General features: G+C 41.6%; 1 pseudogene; it reads left to right on the top strand.

Moving 5' to 3' along the window:
- Positions 1-15,435: 15,435 nt before the first annotated feature.
- Positions 15,436-15,697, top strand: LOC117099221 (annotated as a pseudogene).
- The last annotated feature ends 208 nt before the right edge of the window (positions 15,698-15,905 follow it).

Below are 15,905 nucleotides of genomic sequence, written 5' to 3'. Positions count from 1 at the left end.
CTAACTATATTGTGAGGGTTTCATCCCCAGTAGCACCTACTACCACGTTGCCAAGCCGGGAAACTAGCAAGGAATAGTCTTGACAGACCTTTGGGACACCAGGACTGGGAGAACCCCCCAGGCCCAGGCTCACTGCTGTCACCAGAATCAGATCTATATACCCAAGTGCCAAAACACATCCACTCAAAGACATTGGAGCCAGGTTTAGCGCATCTTTTAAATATGCTAATGGGGATCCAGTCATTGACAAAGTATTGGTTTGGCAATAATGGAAGTTTATAGAGAACCACTAAAACCTGTATAAAAGGAATAATAAATTAATGGTGAATTTTGGTAACCCTCTCAACATGAAATCATGCTCCTAGTTTCCAGGATGATAGAAAAGGCTGTAGTTGTTTAGCCTGTATCCCACTTAAGTGAACCCTGAGAAAGATGAAGAGAAGTAATGAGGAAGGAGGGAGAGGTTGACATTCTTAAAATAAAAGTGGAAAGAAAACAACTTGGAATGAACCACTTGATTATATTTTGGAGGGAAGTTGAGAACAGAGTTAAGGGCCAAGGTTAGGATGAAGCTACCTTAGCTATCATCCCAAGGAGAACAGGCCCTCCCACAAGGGCTGGTACTGGCACAGTTGGCATCTGGCACTTAGGAAGCCTGTCAGTCAGGCTGGCTTGTGGTCAATTATCTCCTTAAGTAGACTGGCATTAGTCCAGCCAGGGAGGAGGACTAGCTGCATCCATAGGAATCAGAGCCAGTTAGCTGGAAGTGGCACTGCTGAATTCCAAGCATCTTCGCATTGAGCAGTTTGGAAGGCTGATCAACACATCTCCTCCTGGGATTCACAGGTGACATTTGCCTGCTTGGCACTAGTACAGGAAGACTCCAGCTGAGTGTGGAAATGGAGTGCCTTAGGAGAGGCAACACTGGTCATTAAAGTCACTGATTCCCCTTAAATTCCATTCATCTGACAAAATTGCCATTTTCACTCCATTTCATTCCAATGCCATTTCATTTTTCATCATACCTAACTATGAAATGGGAAGAAAGGATAGCCTGGGGGCATGTTCAGGCTTGGATGACGTGGCAAGGGCTTGAAGTGGTATTTGTGTTAACCAGATTATGTGTCTGTGATTCTGCGTGGGGGTGCAAGAGCAGGGTGGAGTTGGCGTTGAAAATGGAAAACTAAAGAAATAGTTGCAAAAGCCAGGCATAACCTAACCTCTTTTGGGGTTTAAAGGCAGAGCGGGGATCCAAGTGTAGGTGGGAAGACCTTGAATTTCAGAGGACAAAAACAACTTCTTCAAGTCCAGGGTTCCCCATTTTGCTCACTCAAAGTATTTACGTTAACTTTATCTTTCAAAGTTGAAAAGCTACCTTATACCCTTTGGGGGAGATTAAAGAGATCTGCTTGGGATTTTAATTCAGTCTTAAACCATTGTTTAAATGGTATGAGTCTGGCAAAACTCCAGCTATACTCTGTCCCAAGTACTTTTCCCCTTTAACTATTGCCCGTGTGTTTTAAGGAAAATTCAAGCCACATGTTTCTCTTTCCCCCTTGCATCCAAATGTAGTTTTATTGAATTTTAGCATGGTCCATGACATTCAAATTCTGAGTTTTAAGCCATAATATATTCAGATGATCTATATTCAGTCACATGATATGCACCTATATCATTAAGCAGAAAATAAAGCATCTGAGAACTACAGTTATATGATTATAGTAACATTTCTTTAGACTGAAGAGCCACACTGGATGCCACATTAAAAAGGATGTTATAAAATTATCGAAACCTTTTTAAAAGCTAACATAGTGATTCATGAAAACATTTTAAAAGAATATTGGAAGGAGGATCTTTTTGTATTTAATTTAATCCAAACAGTTCTTTCCAGCCACGAGGAACAGTGTCTTTTGTATACCCGAGACGTCCAAGTTTTGCTCATAAGTCACGGACCTCGTAACTGCAGCATCATTTTTAAAAGGAGTTAAGATTTGCTATCCAATCTGAGACACTGCCAGGCCTGTCAACACCTTCCTGGACAGCATGTTTCTACTGTTACTGCAGAAGGATACCTGGGAAGAAAGGAGCTAGGGAACTGAGGTCCAGGACCAGCTAAACTAGATTTATTCCAGAAAGATTTCACAAAGCTGAAACACACAGATTAAAAAAAAGGAAGGAAAGAGGGAAGGAGGGAGAGGCAGAAGTGTGCATCCAATACTAACAAAGCAAAAACAATTAATTACAATTTTCTAACCTAATGCTGTTGTTTTGGTTTTCTCTCAGGAAGCTATAGATCAGTTATTTCAATGTATATGACTGTATCTATGACACTAAAGAGAGTAAACTATGTAACTCTCAGGCTCATTTATTGCCTAAAAAGATGAGGCTTTAGTCTGCCTAAGAATTCATCAGGATGAGGATTTTGTGACATTAACTTTGTTGTAATTTATTTTATAGGAATTAACCTAAATCCCCCTAGGGAAATGTTTAAATAAATTCTGCTATTTGCATACTATGGAATATCACGCAGCCATTATAAGTAATGTTTATGAAAATTTACTCCTAGTAGAAAATGATTATGAAAAAAAAAAAAAAAAGGCCGGGCGCAGTGGCTCACACCTGTAATCCCAGCACTTTGGGAGGCCAAAGCAGGCGGATCACCAGGTCAGGAGATCAAGACTGTCCTGAACAATATGGTGAAACCTTGTCTCTACCAAAATACAAAAAATTAGCCTGGCATGGTGGCACATGGCTGTAGTCTCAGCTACTAGGGAGGCTGAGGCAAGGGAATCACTTGAACCCAGGAGGCCTAGGTTGCAGTGAGCTGAGATCGCACCACTGCACTCCAGCCTCCAGCCTGGTGACAGAGCAAGACTCAGTCTCAAAAAAAAAAAAAAAAAGATTAAGAAATCCCCTTGAAGAAAAGCTAGAACCCCATAACATATATTGAAAAGATACTAAACAGCACTACACCAAATACTAACAGTAATAGCTTTAAGTTAGTGAAATGACATTTGTGTGTGCTTTCCATATGTTCTAGATTGTTTTAGATTATCTGCACCAATTAGGTTTTATTTTAGTAATTAGGAAAACAATTACTCAAAAATCTATTCAGCCAATATAACTGGTATTTTAACAAAATGTAGATCTTTTTTAAAGTTTTTAATTTTAATCTTATATTATTATTATTATTATTTTAGACAGAGTCTCACTCTGTTGCCCAGGCTAGAGTGCAGTGGCATGATCTCGGCTTACTGCAACCTCTGCCTCTGGGGTTCAAGCAATTCTCCTTCCTCAGCCTCCCGAGTAGCTGGGATTATAGGTGCCTGCCGCCATTCCTGGCTAATTTTTGTATTTTAGTAGAGACGAGGTTTCACCGTGTTGGCGAGGCTGGTCTTGAAATCCTGACCTAGGTGATCCACCCACCTCGGCCCCCCAAGGTGCTGGGATTACAGGCGTGAGCCGCTTCACTCATTTTTAAATGCAGTAGTTTAAGTCTAGGGGGATGGGTGCAGAGCTGACTGATTGAAATATAAATGCAAACAGCAGCAAAGACACGTGGAACCCTGCACAGCTTGCTCTCTTCCCGCCATGCCTTGGACCACGGCCCCCGTTGCAGCAGGCCCTTCAGGAAGAAAATGAGGCTACCACTTTAATTCAGGAATTTTGTGAGAATCACTGTCACATAGAGCTGGAATTAAGAAATGTTAAGGGGTTAAAATCGAGCTCCAGGTGAGAAAGACCAATTTTGCCTGTCCTTTGTTTTTATCCAGGCCCCCAGCCAACTGGATGGTACCCACCCACATTGAGGGTGGGTCTTCCCCACTTAATCCACTCAGATTCACATGCCAATCTCCTCTGGAGACACCCTCACAGACACACCCTAAAGTAATGCTTTAGCAAGTCTGTCAGTATTTATCCCCTAATCCACGCAAGTAGACACCTAAAATTAGCTATCACAGCACAGAACGCCTCAGACTATGGTCTGGGTTCCAGCACATCAGCCTCACCTAAGCACTTGCTAGAAGGGCAGAGTCTCAGGCACCACTCACTTCTGCTGAGTCAGAGTCTTTCCTGGTGAGGCCTCAAAAGGGCTTGGGGCTTGCTGAAGGGTAAAAGTCACGTTATCATATTACTTCTACTGGCTTCCTCTCTTTTCACCTTTTGTGTTTCATGAATTTTTAGTAGCCTTAAACCCTTTTTGAAATTAAGAAGACAATTGACACAAAGTTCTATGTTCTACCAGGTTAGGCATTTCCTTCCAAATGAAAAATAATATACAGTCTTCCAAAATAGTAATGTATTTTTTATTAATTTTTATTAATTCTAGCTGGCAACGCTTTCTGTGGAATGGCGAGGTTTTCAAGGGGAAAAGTTTTAGATACTATTTCTATTACTTTGATTAAACCTGTATTGTGTCTTCCATATCTATGCCAAAATTGTTTGTTTTTGAAAAAAAAAATTCAAAAAACCTATAGCTACTCAGATTATTGCATATTTCAGAAGGGTGAACATCTCCCAACTTTTATGCCAGAAGCCTGATAACTTATTAAAAAGGGTCACAGGTAATTGAGACACGGATTTTCAAATAAGTTTCACTGGAGAACTAAAACTGTTGAAATTATAAGACTGAATTTCCAACCCAAAGGAAAAAGAGAATCAAAGTAAAACCAAATATATCCGCTTTGACCAGGTACAGTGGCTCACACCTGTAATCCCAGCACTTTGGGAGGCCAAGGTGGGGAGATTACTTGAGGTCAGGAGTTCAAGACTAGCCTGGCCAACATGGTGAAACCCCATCTCTACTAAAAATACAAAAATTAGCTGGGTGTGGTGGTGGGCACCTGTAATCTCCACTACTTGGGAGGCTGAGGCAGGAGAATCACTTCAATCCATGAGGCAGAGGTTGCAGTGAGCTGAGACTGTGCCATTGTACTCCAGCCTGGGCAACAAGAACGAACTCCATCTCAAAAAAAATAAGCTATAAAATCCTGTTTTACTAGCTTGAAATATAAAATAGATCTTCTTTCTTTCTCTCTCTTTCTTTCTCTCTCTCTCTCTCTCTCTCTCTCTTTCTCTCTCTCTCTCTCTCTCTTTCTCTCTCTCTTTCTCTTTTTCTCTCTTTCTCTCTTTCTTTCTTTCTTGAGACAGAGTTTCACTCTTGTTGCCCAGGCTGGAGCGCAATGGTGTGATCTCGGCTCACTGCAACCTCTGCCTCCCGGGTTCAAGCAATTGTCCTGCCTCAGCCTCCTGAGTAGCTGGCATTATAGGCCTGTGCCACCTCGCCCTTCCAATTTTGTATTTCTAGTAGAGACGGGGTTTCTCCATGTTGGTCAGGCTGGTCTCAGACCCCCAACCTCAGGTCATCTGCCCGCCTCAGCCTCCCTAAGTACTGGGATTACAGGTGTGAGCCACAGAGCCCAGCCTGATTGTATTTCTTTAATATACAAAAAAAGTTGCTTTTTCTTTCCAGTTACTCCTAGAAATGTCTTCCTTGTCAGAGAACTCCAGAGGCTTACTCAGGCCTAGTTATGCCCACCTTTTAAAGAAAAATTGAGGTCTATTAGGTCTGTTAATTGCCTCTCAAATTTTAAGTGCATATGAATCATCTGGAGGGGTTTTAAAACAGTGTTCTGGGCCCCACCTTCCAAGACTCTGACTCAGCAGATGTGGAGTGGTGCCTGAGACTGTGCCCTTCTAGCAAGCACTCAGGTGAGGCTGATGTTGCTGGAACCCAGACCACACTTTGAGAAGTTCTGTGCTGTGATGGCTAATTTCAGGTGTCCATGTGACTGGATTAGGAAATAAATACTGACAGGCCTGGTAAAGCATTATTTTGAGGTGTGTCTATGAAGTTGCCTCCAGAGGAGATTGGCATGTGAGTCTGAGTGGACTAAGTGGGGAAGACCCACCCTCGATGTGGGCGGGCACCATCCATTGACTGGGGATCCGGCCGGAACAAAAAAGATCTATCTATGGTAGGTCAATGACAACTGCAGCCTCAAATTTTCACTTTTCCCTGCATTCTTGCCCCCTACAATGTCACTTTGTAGATCTTCACATCCAGAAGTGATTATTTTCTCCCCACCCTTGACCTGTGCCAGTCTTGTTACTTGCAGCTCAGCCAATAGAATGAGGAAGAGGTTACAGTGTGCCAGTTCTTAGGTTATGTTTCAAGAATCTTGCATGGTTCTGTTTCCTCCCTTAGGCCCTTGCCACTGCCAGGAGGACATAAGGATGAGTGACCGTGTGGAGCAGAGTTTGGGTCATCCCGAACTCTTCTTCAGCAGGGGCAAAGAAGGTGTAGAGGTCTTGTGTCTGCTACTTACCTATGTCTTATAGCTCTAGCTCTCACAGAGTTGGTTCAACATATGGATCATGTTAGTGTCCAAAGCGTACTGTCCTTTACCCATAAATAAACCAGTGCGAGTAGCAAATGTCAGTGCCTTGAAGATTTGAGTTTACCTTTAAAGCCATAGTCATAAAGTCAAGTCTCTCTCTCCTTCCTTCCTTCCTTCCTTCCTTCCTTCCTTCCTTCCTTCCTTCTTTCTTCCTTCCTTTGTTCCTTCTTTTGAGACAGAGTCTCCCTCTGTCTCTCAGGCTGGAGTGCAGTGGTGCAATCTCAGCTCACAGCAACCTCTGCCTCCCGGGTTTAAATTATTTTCCTGCCTCAGCCTCCCGAGTAGCTGAGATTACAGGTGTGCACCACCACGCCTGACTCATTTTTGTATTTTTAGTGGAAATGGGGTTTCACCATGTTGGCCAGGCTAGTCTTGAACTCCTGGCCTCAAGTGATCTGCCTGCCTCAGCCTCCCAAAGTGCTGGGATTATTAGGCGTGAGCCACCATGCCCAGCCAAAGTCAAATATTTATCCTTTCTATTTTAAAAATCCTGTGTCATCCTTCTACCAAGAGTTTCTGACTGGTTCTTTTTCATCATCCACCCTCATCTCACAGGTTGTGTGGCCCTGGTGCTCTTCTTTGACTGTTTGATCTTCCCTTTCCTTTTCAGCCACTAACTTTGTCCATTACCCTATTCCCCTTCAACTTCTGCTAACTCCTGATTAAGGGCAGTTTAATTCTTTTATTATTATTATTATTATAAGGGCAGTTTAATTCTATCTCTTTTCCTCTAATTCCTTAAGACCTTAACATTGGGACTTCACCTCTATAATAAAGCACTCCATTTTCCTAAAAAAAGATAGCTCTTTTTATAAGAGAAACTGAAGTTTTCACCACTGAAATCACAATTGAAAAATATCAGTGTAGACGCATATCCATTCCAATGCATTTATTTATTTATTTATTTATCTGGAGGCAGAGTCTCACTCTGTTGCCCAGGCCGGAGTGCAGTGGTGTGATCTCGGCTCACTGCAACCTCCACCTCCTGGGTTTAAGTGATTCTCATGCCTCAGCCTCCCAAGTAGCGGGACTACAGGCAACACACCCGGCTAATTTTTGTATTTTTGGTAGAGATGGGGTTTCACCATGTTAGCCAGGCAGGTCTCGAACTCCCGACCTCAGGTGATCTGCCCGCCTCAGCCTCCCAAGGTGCTGAAGTTATAGGCTTGAGCCACCACACTTAGCCCAAAGCCAAGACTGTAGTTCTGGAACCATGCCAGAGGCTGACAATAAAACATGTTTTCTATTGTGCCAATTATTAAGCTATTGCCTCTCACTTGCAACTCCTCCCCGCCCTTTCCTACCGTAAGATGCTGTGACTAGGACTCTGCAAACTACATTTCTGCTTTGCCGGCTTGCTGTGTATTAGATTCTGGTAATACGGGGCTCAAGTGGGAGCCAACGAGTGCAAAGAAGGAAGAAACTTGCTCCTTTCTATTTGTTTCCTCTGGAGCTTCCTTCTGCTTGCAATTCCTGGAAGCATCACACTGGCAATGTTTCTTCACCCTGGCAATAGCAGCTCCTTCCCATAGCAGCAGGTGAACTCAGGTGGAAGTCTGCCAATACTTGGAGAACTAAATTTATCATGCCCTCATCTCAGAGAAAACAGCACCAGTCAGCAGGTGCCCCTGAGGTTTTGAGGCTTAGCTCCAATGGGGCCTTCTCTAACTTTCTAAATGTTAATAACTCCAACTTCTTCCTTTTGTACTCTCTGCCCTAGGGATGGATGGTTGCTGCTTTTTACAGTTGCTACATCTGTGATACATTAGACTTCTCTTTTTACCCTTTCAGTTGTTTACACCTTTACACCTAGTTAATCCATTATATTAAATTCTGTCAGTAAAAATAACTGGAGAGGTTTGTGTCTCCTGGCCAGAATTTGACACATCTATCGTCAAGGACCTGCTAGTCTGAAGCAGAAGACTGTCTCTTCCGAGAAAGGTGTATGTCAAAGGAAGTACAGGAGAACATGGATGAGAAAGTTAAAGTTCAAATTTATCCTGGGAAACAATAGGTGTAGACACAGATATGATCATACATACCAATCAAGGAAAATATTGTAGAATTTCTTCACTTTTGCGAATAATAAAGTGTACTCTTTAAAAATAACTGTTAAAGCCTGGCATGACCTTGTGTTTTTTCTGTGTGACTTTCTTGCAACTTGGCTTTGAAAAACTGAATCTTGGGCAAGGTACAATGGTTCATGCCTGTAATCCCAGCACTTTGGGAGGCCGAGGCAGGCAGACCATGAGGACAGGAGTTCAAGACCAGCCTGGCCAATATGGTGAAGCCCTGTCTCTACTCAAAATATAAAAATTAGCTGGGCGTGGTGGAGTGCGCCTATAGTCCCAGCTAGTCGGGAGGCTGAGGCAGAAGAACCGCTTGAACTCGGGAGGCGGAGGTTGCCGTGGGCCGAGATCACACCACTGCACTCCAGCCTGGGTGACAGCAAAACTCCATCTCAAAAAAAAAAGAAAAAGAGAAAAAGAAAAATTGAATCTTTGTACAGATAGATTCTGCAATCTCAGTGTGACAGACCCAGTCCAGGAACAATTTGCCAGGGTGATGCTACTCCAGACCACACTATTTAGCTTCTGTCCTTCAATAATAAATGACCAAAAAACTCAATTCTCGCTGAGAAGGCAGGAGACTAGAGAGCAAAGTGGTGAAAACTTCAACATTGAGAACAAAGCAATACAAATCAAATGGGTTAAAGATAAATAGAATATTTCTGACTTTGACAAAACATAAGTACAATCAGCCCTCCATATTTGTGGATTCTGCATTCATGGGTTCAACCAACTGCAGATCAAAAATATTCAAAAACATTATGTCTACACTGAATATATACAGACTTCTCTTGTCACTATTCCCTAAACAATGCAGTGTAACAATTATTTCCATAGCATTTACAGGGTATTAGGTATTATAAGTAACCTAGAGATAAATTAAAGCATACAGAAGGATGTGCATAGGTTATATGCAAACGCTGTACCATTTTGTATCAGAGACTTGAGCATTCTCTGATTTTTTGTACAAATTTAAGGGGTACAACAAGTACAATTTTGTTACACGAATATATTTTGTAGTTTGAAATCTGAGCTTTTAGTATAACCATTGTCCAAATAACAACTTTGGATTTTGATATCCAAGGGAGTTCCTAGAACCACTCCCCCATGAATACCAAGGGATGATTATATACTGAAGATTTTATATACAATTTAATCATTACAGATTGATGATTATATATTGAAGATTATATATTGAAGTCTACTTACAATAGTCAATAATTTATTGAGCTTTTATGAGTTAAATGCTTTACATTTCAAATCCCATGTAAACTCATAACAACTCTTTAATTTAGGTGCTTTCATTATCCTTTATTTACAGATGAGAGAACTGAGGCATAAACAGTTCAAGGAGCTTTTCCAAGACCATCCAACCAGTAAGTGAGTGAGAATAAGAACCCAGGCTTGTCTGATATAAAGCCAGAGCTCTTCACCAGGAGGGATACTGATTTACCTTAAGCTCTTTAAGAGTGTTACATAAAATAATAGCAAGTTGGAATAAACATACTTCGAGGACGTTAACATAGTTTCCTATTAGATCAGCAAAGCCATGTTTAGAATAGTGATTTTGAAATAGTATTCAAGTGCTTTCCAAACCAAACACCGAATGAAGGAACTCAAGAGAAATTTGAGAATTATAAGGTCCATGCAAGATTTAATTTAAATGACAACAAGCTGACACACTATGTATTATTTCACTGGTTTGATATTAATATTTATGGAAACTTTTTCAACGTTTCTTGAGATATCTTTTTCATCTTTGTCTCTTCATTACCTAGGATAATACCTGACCCATGATGCATTTTTAATAAAGATTTGTTGAAGAGAAGAATTTGGTCAATTCATGTCTCCATCATGATTTAATGAATATTCAAATGCGTGGGCTCTCTGCCTACACGGTTAATTTTTAAAACTTAGGTAACTAAATCCTAGTTAGCCTGAATGGCCTTAAGAGATATTCACAGAGTCAACTACTTTGCCAAGGTCATTTAGTGAGTGTGTGATGGAACCAGGATTGGAAACTCAAATCCAGCTCTTATCCCATATTCAACTGCTTTAAATAGTCTCTTCTCTCTGTTTCTTAGTTTTCACATCTGTAAAACTGAAAAAATAATGCCTACCTAATTAGATTTAATTTGCTCAATAAATAAAGTCAAGCATGTTGACAATTAAAACTGAAATTCATATTTTCAACGTTCCTTAGTAATTGGAGACAGATTGAAAAAACTGTCTTAAAATTAATATGATTTAGTAAAGGATGCCAGATGAAACAAGGAGATTGTTTTGGACAACATTTTAAAAACTAGATCCATACAATATTTCTTACAACTTTTCAGAGCTGTAATGAAGACTTTAAAATCATAGTTATAGAAACAATTTCCTGGCTTTAAAATTAATTTTGGCATTATATGGTATTTAAAGTAAATTTTCTTTGTTTCAAAAACATTAAAAGCATATTAAAAGAAACATTGGGCCGGGCACGGTGGCTCACGCCTGTAACCCCAGCACTTTGGGAGGCTGAGGCAGGCGGATCACCTAAGGTTGGGAGTTCGCGACCCGCCTGACCAACATGGAGAAACTCAGTCTCTACTAAAAATACAAAAATTAGCTGGGCGTGGTGGCTCACGCCTGCAGTCCCAGCTACTCAGGAGGCTGAGGCAGGAGAATAGCTTGAACCCGGGAGGCAAAGGTTGCAGTGAGCCAAGATCACGACACTGCACTCCAGCTGGGGACAGAGTGAGACTCCATCAGAGAAAAAAAAAAAGAGAGAGAGAAAGGGGAGATTATGAACAGAGAGTAGAGGACAATGGAGGAAAATTGAGATGACTTTTTAGAAGAAGGAAAGGAAACATTTGTGCTTATACCTCCTACAATATATCAGGTAGGAGTTTGCTTTTAAATTGGGCTTTGAAGGAAGGCTAAATTCAGTAGTTGGATACAGAAAGAATCAACTTCTTTGGGGTGTGTGTCGGGGGAGGAGAGAGAGAGAGAGAGAGAGAGAGAGAGAGAGAGAGAGAGAGAGAGGTGTAGCTGGAGTGCTGAGAGCAGTTGTGGTTTATATGGCAAGTAGGTACTCATTATCTTGGTTGAATACACATGTTCTTTTTTTCTTGAGATGAAGTTTCACTCTGGTTGTCCAGGCTGGAGTGCAGTGGCATGATCTCAGCTCACTGCAAGCTCTGCCTCCCAGGTTCAACCCGGTAGAGACGGGGTTTCACTATGTTGGCCAGGATGGTCTTGATCTTCTGAACTCGTGATCCGCCTGCCTTGGCCTCCCAAAGTGCTGGGATTACAGGAGTAAGCCATCGCGCCCGCCTCCTCATTCTTAAAGCATGTGGTGAAAACCGTGGCACAGCATGCTTTGATTTGGACTGGACATGTCACTGGCTCTCCTGACAAAATGGAACTGGGGAATAGTATGACCTTCACTTTTATGGAAATCTTCATATTCCTTACTGCATGGTGTTTTCTACTGTGTGTGTGTATGTGTGTGTGTGTGTGTGTGTGTGTGTGTGTGTGTGTAACAGATTCACCCTTTGCAGGTCTCCTCAAAGCTGATTCCTCCAGAGATAGGTAAAGTCTTTCTTGTCCAACTCTATTTGTATCTTCTTGTACCCATTCCATGTCCGGCAACATGAAATTGTATGGGACTGAGGGTCTCCCTCCCAAATTCTTGCAGCCATTGTCATCTTTCAATTTAAGACATAACAGGCACTTTACCCGTAGGTGGGCAACTTGCTCCACAGCAGATTTAAATTGACCAGAAGGATCATTTTAAAGTTCTAATTCTAGACATCTGACCAAGAAAAATGCCAGCCTTTGTGAACATCATCTAAAGGGCAATACGGTGAAACAAGATGAGCTTGAGGTTTGAATTCCATCTCTGAAATTTATACCTTATTCACTTTGATGAGAATAATTGGGTATTTCTAGTCTGACATGAATCATCAAAACAACTGTTTGCAGTAGCTCCTATTCCCCATTCCCACTCGCATTTCATAGGTAAAGAAACTGAGGCTTAGAGAGTCCATTTTCCTCCCAAGATCAGCTAGTTAATGATTGTGTCAGGATTGGAACTCAAGGCAATGAAACTCAAGCCCCAGCTCTTAACCTCAATTTTATATAGCTTCATAAGTTCCATAACTTATTTCTCCGTTTTCTTACCTTAAAAATTGAACAAATAATTTCTACCTTACTGGGTGGGTGGTTGGAGTAGCAACACAATAAATATTAACTTCCTTTCACCTGAAACTGTGGAATTGCTAAATCAATTCGAATCAAGACCTTTGGTAGAAATAAGTGAACATTATAGGTAATGCCCTGAATTTCATCCTCTGTTTTTCCAAGTAATTATAGGCCTCTCAATGACCCAGGTGCTTCCTGGTTGCAGATTTGAGTCTCCTACAGAGAGCAGGCTTCAGAAATGCCTTCGTTGGTCCTTAGCAATTTAAACACCTTTGCTGTGAGTGATTGAGGACTTTTAAAAGAGCACTTCTCACATTTTGTTGACTATAGCTTTTCCCTTTACAAATAGAAACAATTGTGTACATTTACATATGTATCAATCTGAGCAGGGTTAGCTGTGTATTAACTTGGGGCAAGGAAAACTTAAGTCTAGAAAGGGAAATTGTCTTTAGTTTATACAAAGGAGAGGAAATGTACTCCTACTCCCCACAGAGAAGAAGAATGAACGAAGAAAGTACAAATGACCTATAGCCACGTTGCTAAATCCCTTTCTCCTTTCCACAACAAACGATCAACATTCAGTGACAATACTGTGATGTTGATTTTGTTTTAAACTGGTGTATCATCAATTTTCATTTCTTTTTTTCTCTTTTCCTATCAGGTGAGATAAAGCCAATGAATGTGTACTTTTGATGAATCACAATGGCCTTTTTGATCTTTTGATCTTCCCCTTATTATTCAACTAAGACAACATAGAGCCATTTCCAAGGGTTTACACAAGCTTTTTTGTTTGTCTGTTTCCCATGCTATAAAATTGGAAGACCCGAGTACTAGTGTCTGCAATTCCCTTTCTTCCTGATACTGAGAAAACAACAGGACTTCTCTTGAGTTTTAGTTTCCTATTTACATTAATCAATTCCACAATTATCAAGCACTCCTTATGCAGCAAACACTGTGTTGTTGGGAGTTGTGCAAAGGAGTATAATAATGCTGCCCTATTTACCCTCACAAAATCATTGCAAGATGAAGTGTCCAAACACTCCATTCATCACCAAAAGTTGATAATTATCTTGTTCTAAGAAGGTCAGGCGAATGAAAGCTCTTTGTAGACTAAGTGTGCTACAGATGCTAGTGATGGGGATGGTGGTAATGAGGATAGTGATGCCGGTGACGATGAGGAGGGGGGATGCTGTGAATAGTATCTATCCAGTGTTAGGAAAGTATTGATGCTACTGCTCTAGATTCATTGCAGATTTCAAAGGGGCAAACAAAACCTTTATGGGCATGGAAATGGAGTAGGAAATGATAGACCTTTTTTTTTTTTGCCTTGATCTAATAGAAGGTTGCTGTGTGGAGCCTATAAACCTTAGCACATACATCAACGTTATGTTCAAGTTCTCAAGATCAGATTCCTGAGCTATCTCTTCCACATGGAACATTAACATTCTTCTTGACACATGTTGTAATGTGCTAGCCAGAGTTAGACAGAAACTCAGATATCTAAGAGCCTACTGAATTACTTATAATCCTCAAAGCTGCCAAATGAAATTTATAGGTTGTAATTTTTTCAGAGCATCTCACTAAAAATAACAATCCCAAGGCCGGGTGCGGTGGCTCACACCTGTAATCTCAGCACTTTGGGAGGCCGAGGCGGGTGGATCACGAGGTTGAGAGATCGAGACCATCCTGGCCAACATGGTGAAACCTCGTCTCTACCAAAAATACAAAAATTAGCCGGGCGTGGTGGTGTGCGCCTGTAATCCCAGCTACTCTGGAGGCTGAGGTGTCCAGAGCCATGAGGCCCGGAATTAGCCGACCTTTGTTGCTTGATCTCCGCAAAGCGGAGACAAGATGGCACATTTCCGGGTTCTTCATTACAAATCATTCCCGCGCGCCTAAACATTTCCCCCGCGCGCAAACCTTTCCCGCGCGCACAAACTTTTTCCCGCCCAGGAAGATATGCAGCCTACAGGGCAGGCGCAATCCCGCGCCCAGGAAAATTATCAACCAACCGCGCATGCGCAATTGTAATTTGAGTAAACCCAGCCTCCTGTCATCGCCCTGGCCCAACCTCTTCCTCTGCCAGCCTATATAAGGCATTGCACCGCCACCATTAAACGAGACTTGATCAGGCTATTTGTCTTGTCTCCATTTCTCATGTTTTCTTGTCTCCTCCATTCCCACTCCCCCTTCCAGGGCCCGTTCGACTGTCCTGCAGGTCGGGACACTGAGGCAAGAGAATCACTTGAACCTGGGAGCTGGAGCTTGCGGTTAGCTGAGATCGCACCACTGCACTCCCGCCTGGGGACAAAGCAAGACTCCATCTCAAAAATAAATAAATAAAAATAAAAATAAATTTAAAAAAAGAATCCCAGAACTGATTACATGCCCCTCCACACAGCAGGCATTATTTTTAGTACACTGAGCACTCTCTGGTATAAAAGATAAAAACGAGACACTTGACACTCACTACTAGTTTGTTCCTTGAGTCAAATAATACTAAAATCTAGGATTTAGAAAATATTATTGTTCTCTCTTTTTTACACATGATGTTGATACAGCTTCTAAAACAATCTCAAAGTCATTAAACTATCATTCTGAAATAAATATACTTGAAATTTCTGAATTTCTAAATTGTATATATATCTCATATTCATACTAAAGCCAAGACTTAAAAGACTGTATAGCCCAATGTCTGTTTCACTTTTTAAATGATTGGTCATTGTGGATACAGTCTGGTAAGAATCTAAATTAGGCAAAGCTGACACCAGGACTCCAAGATGGCGTCAGTCGTACCAGCGAAGGACAAGAAACGTCTGGAGGTCAAACTAGGGGAGCTGCCAAGTTGGACCTTGATGCGGGACTTTACCCCTAGAGCATTGCCGGAGCGATTCAAAGAGGTTACTACCGGTACTACAACAAGTACATCAACGTGAAGAAGGGGAGCATCGCGGGGCTGACCATGGTGCTGGCAGGCTACATGCTCTTTACTGCCTTTCCTACAAGGAGCTCAAGCACGAGCAGCTACACAAGTACCCCTGAAGAAGAGGACAAGCTCTGCACTCCCCACCATGACCTTCTTGGCCCAAGCCCCTCCATGAGGAACACAATCTCGATCGTTGCTGAATCCTTTCATATCCTACTGGGAATTAACCTCCAAATAAAAGATGACAGGTAAAATATGTATATTTATATATATGTGTGTGTGTGTGTGTGTGTGTGTATGAGTTAAGGCCAGGCATGGTGGCTC

The sequence above is a fragment of the Trachypithecus francoisi genome, unplaced genomic scaffold, assembly GCF_009764315.1.
Source record: "Trachypithecus francoisi isolate TF-2019V2 unplaced genomic scaffold, Tfra_2.0 Lachesis_group16, whole genome shotgun sequence".
In the NCBI taxonomy this organism is placed as follows: Eukaryota; Metazoa; Chordata; class Mammalia; order Primates; family Cercopithecidae; genus Trachypithecus; species Trachypithecus francoisi.
The sequence above is the reverse complement of the archived record's forward strand: the minus strand, read 5'-3'. Positions and strand labels throughout refer to the sequence as shown.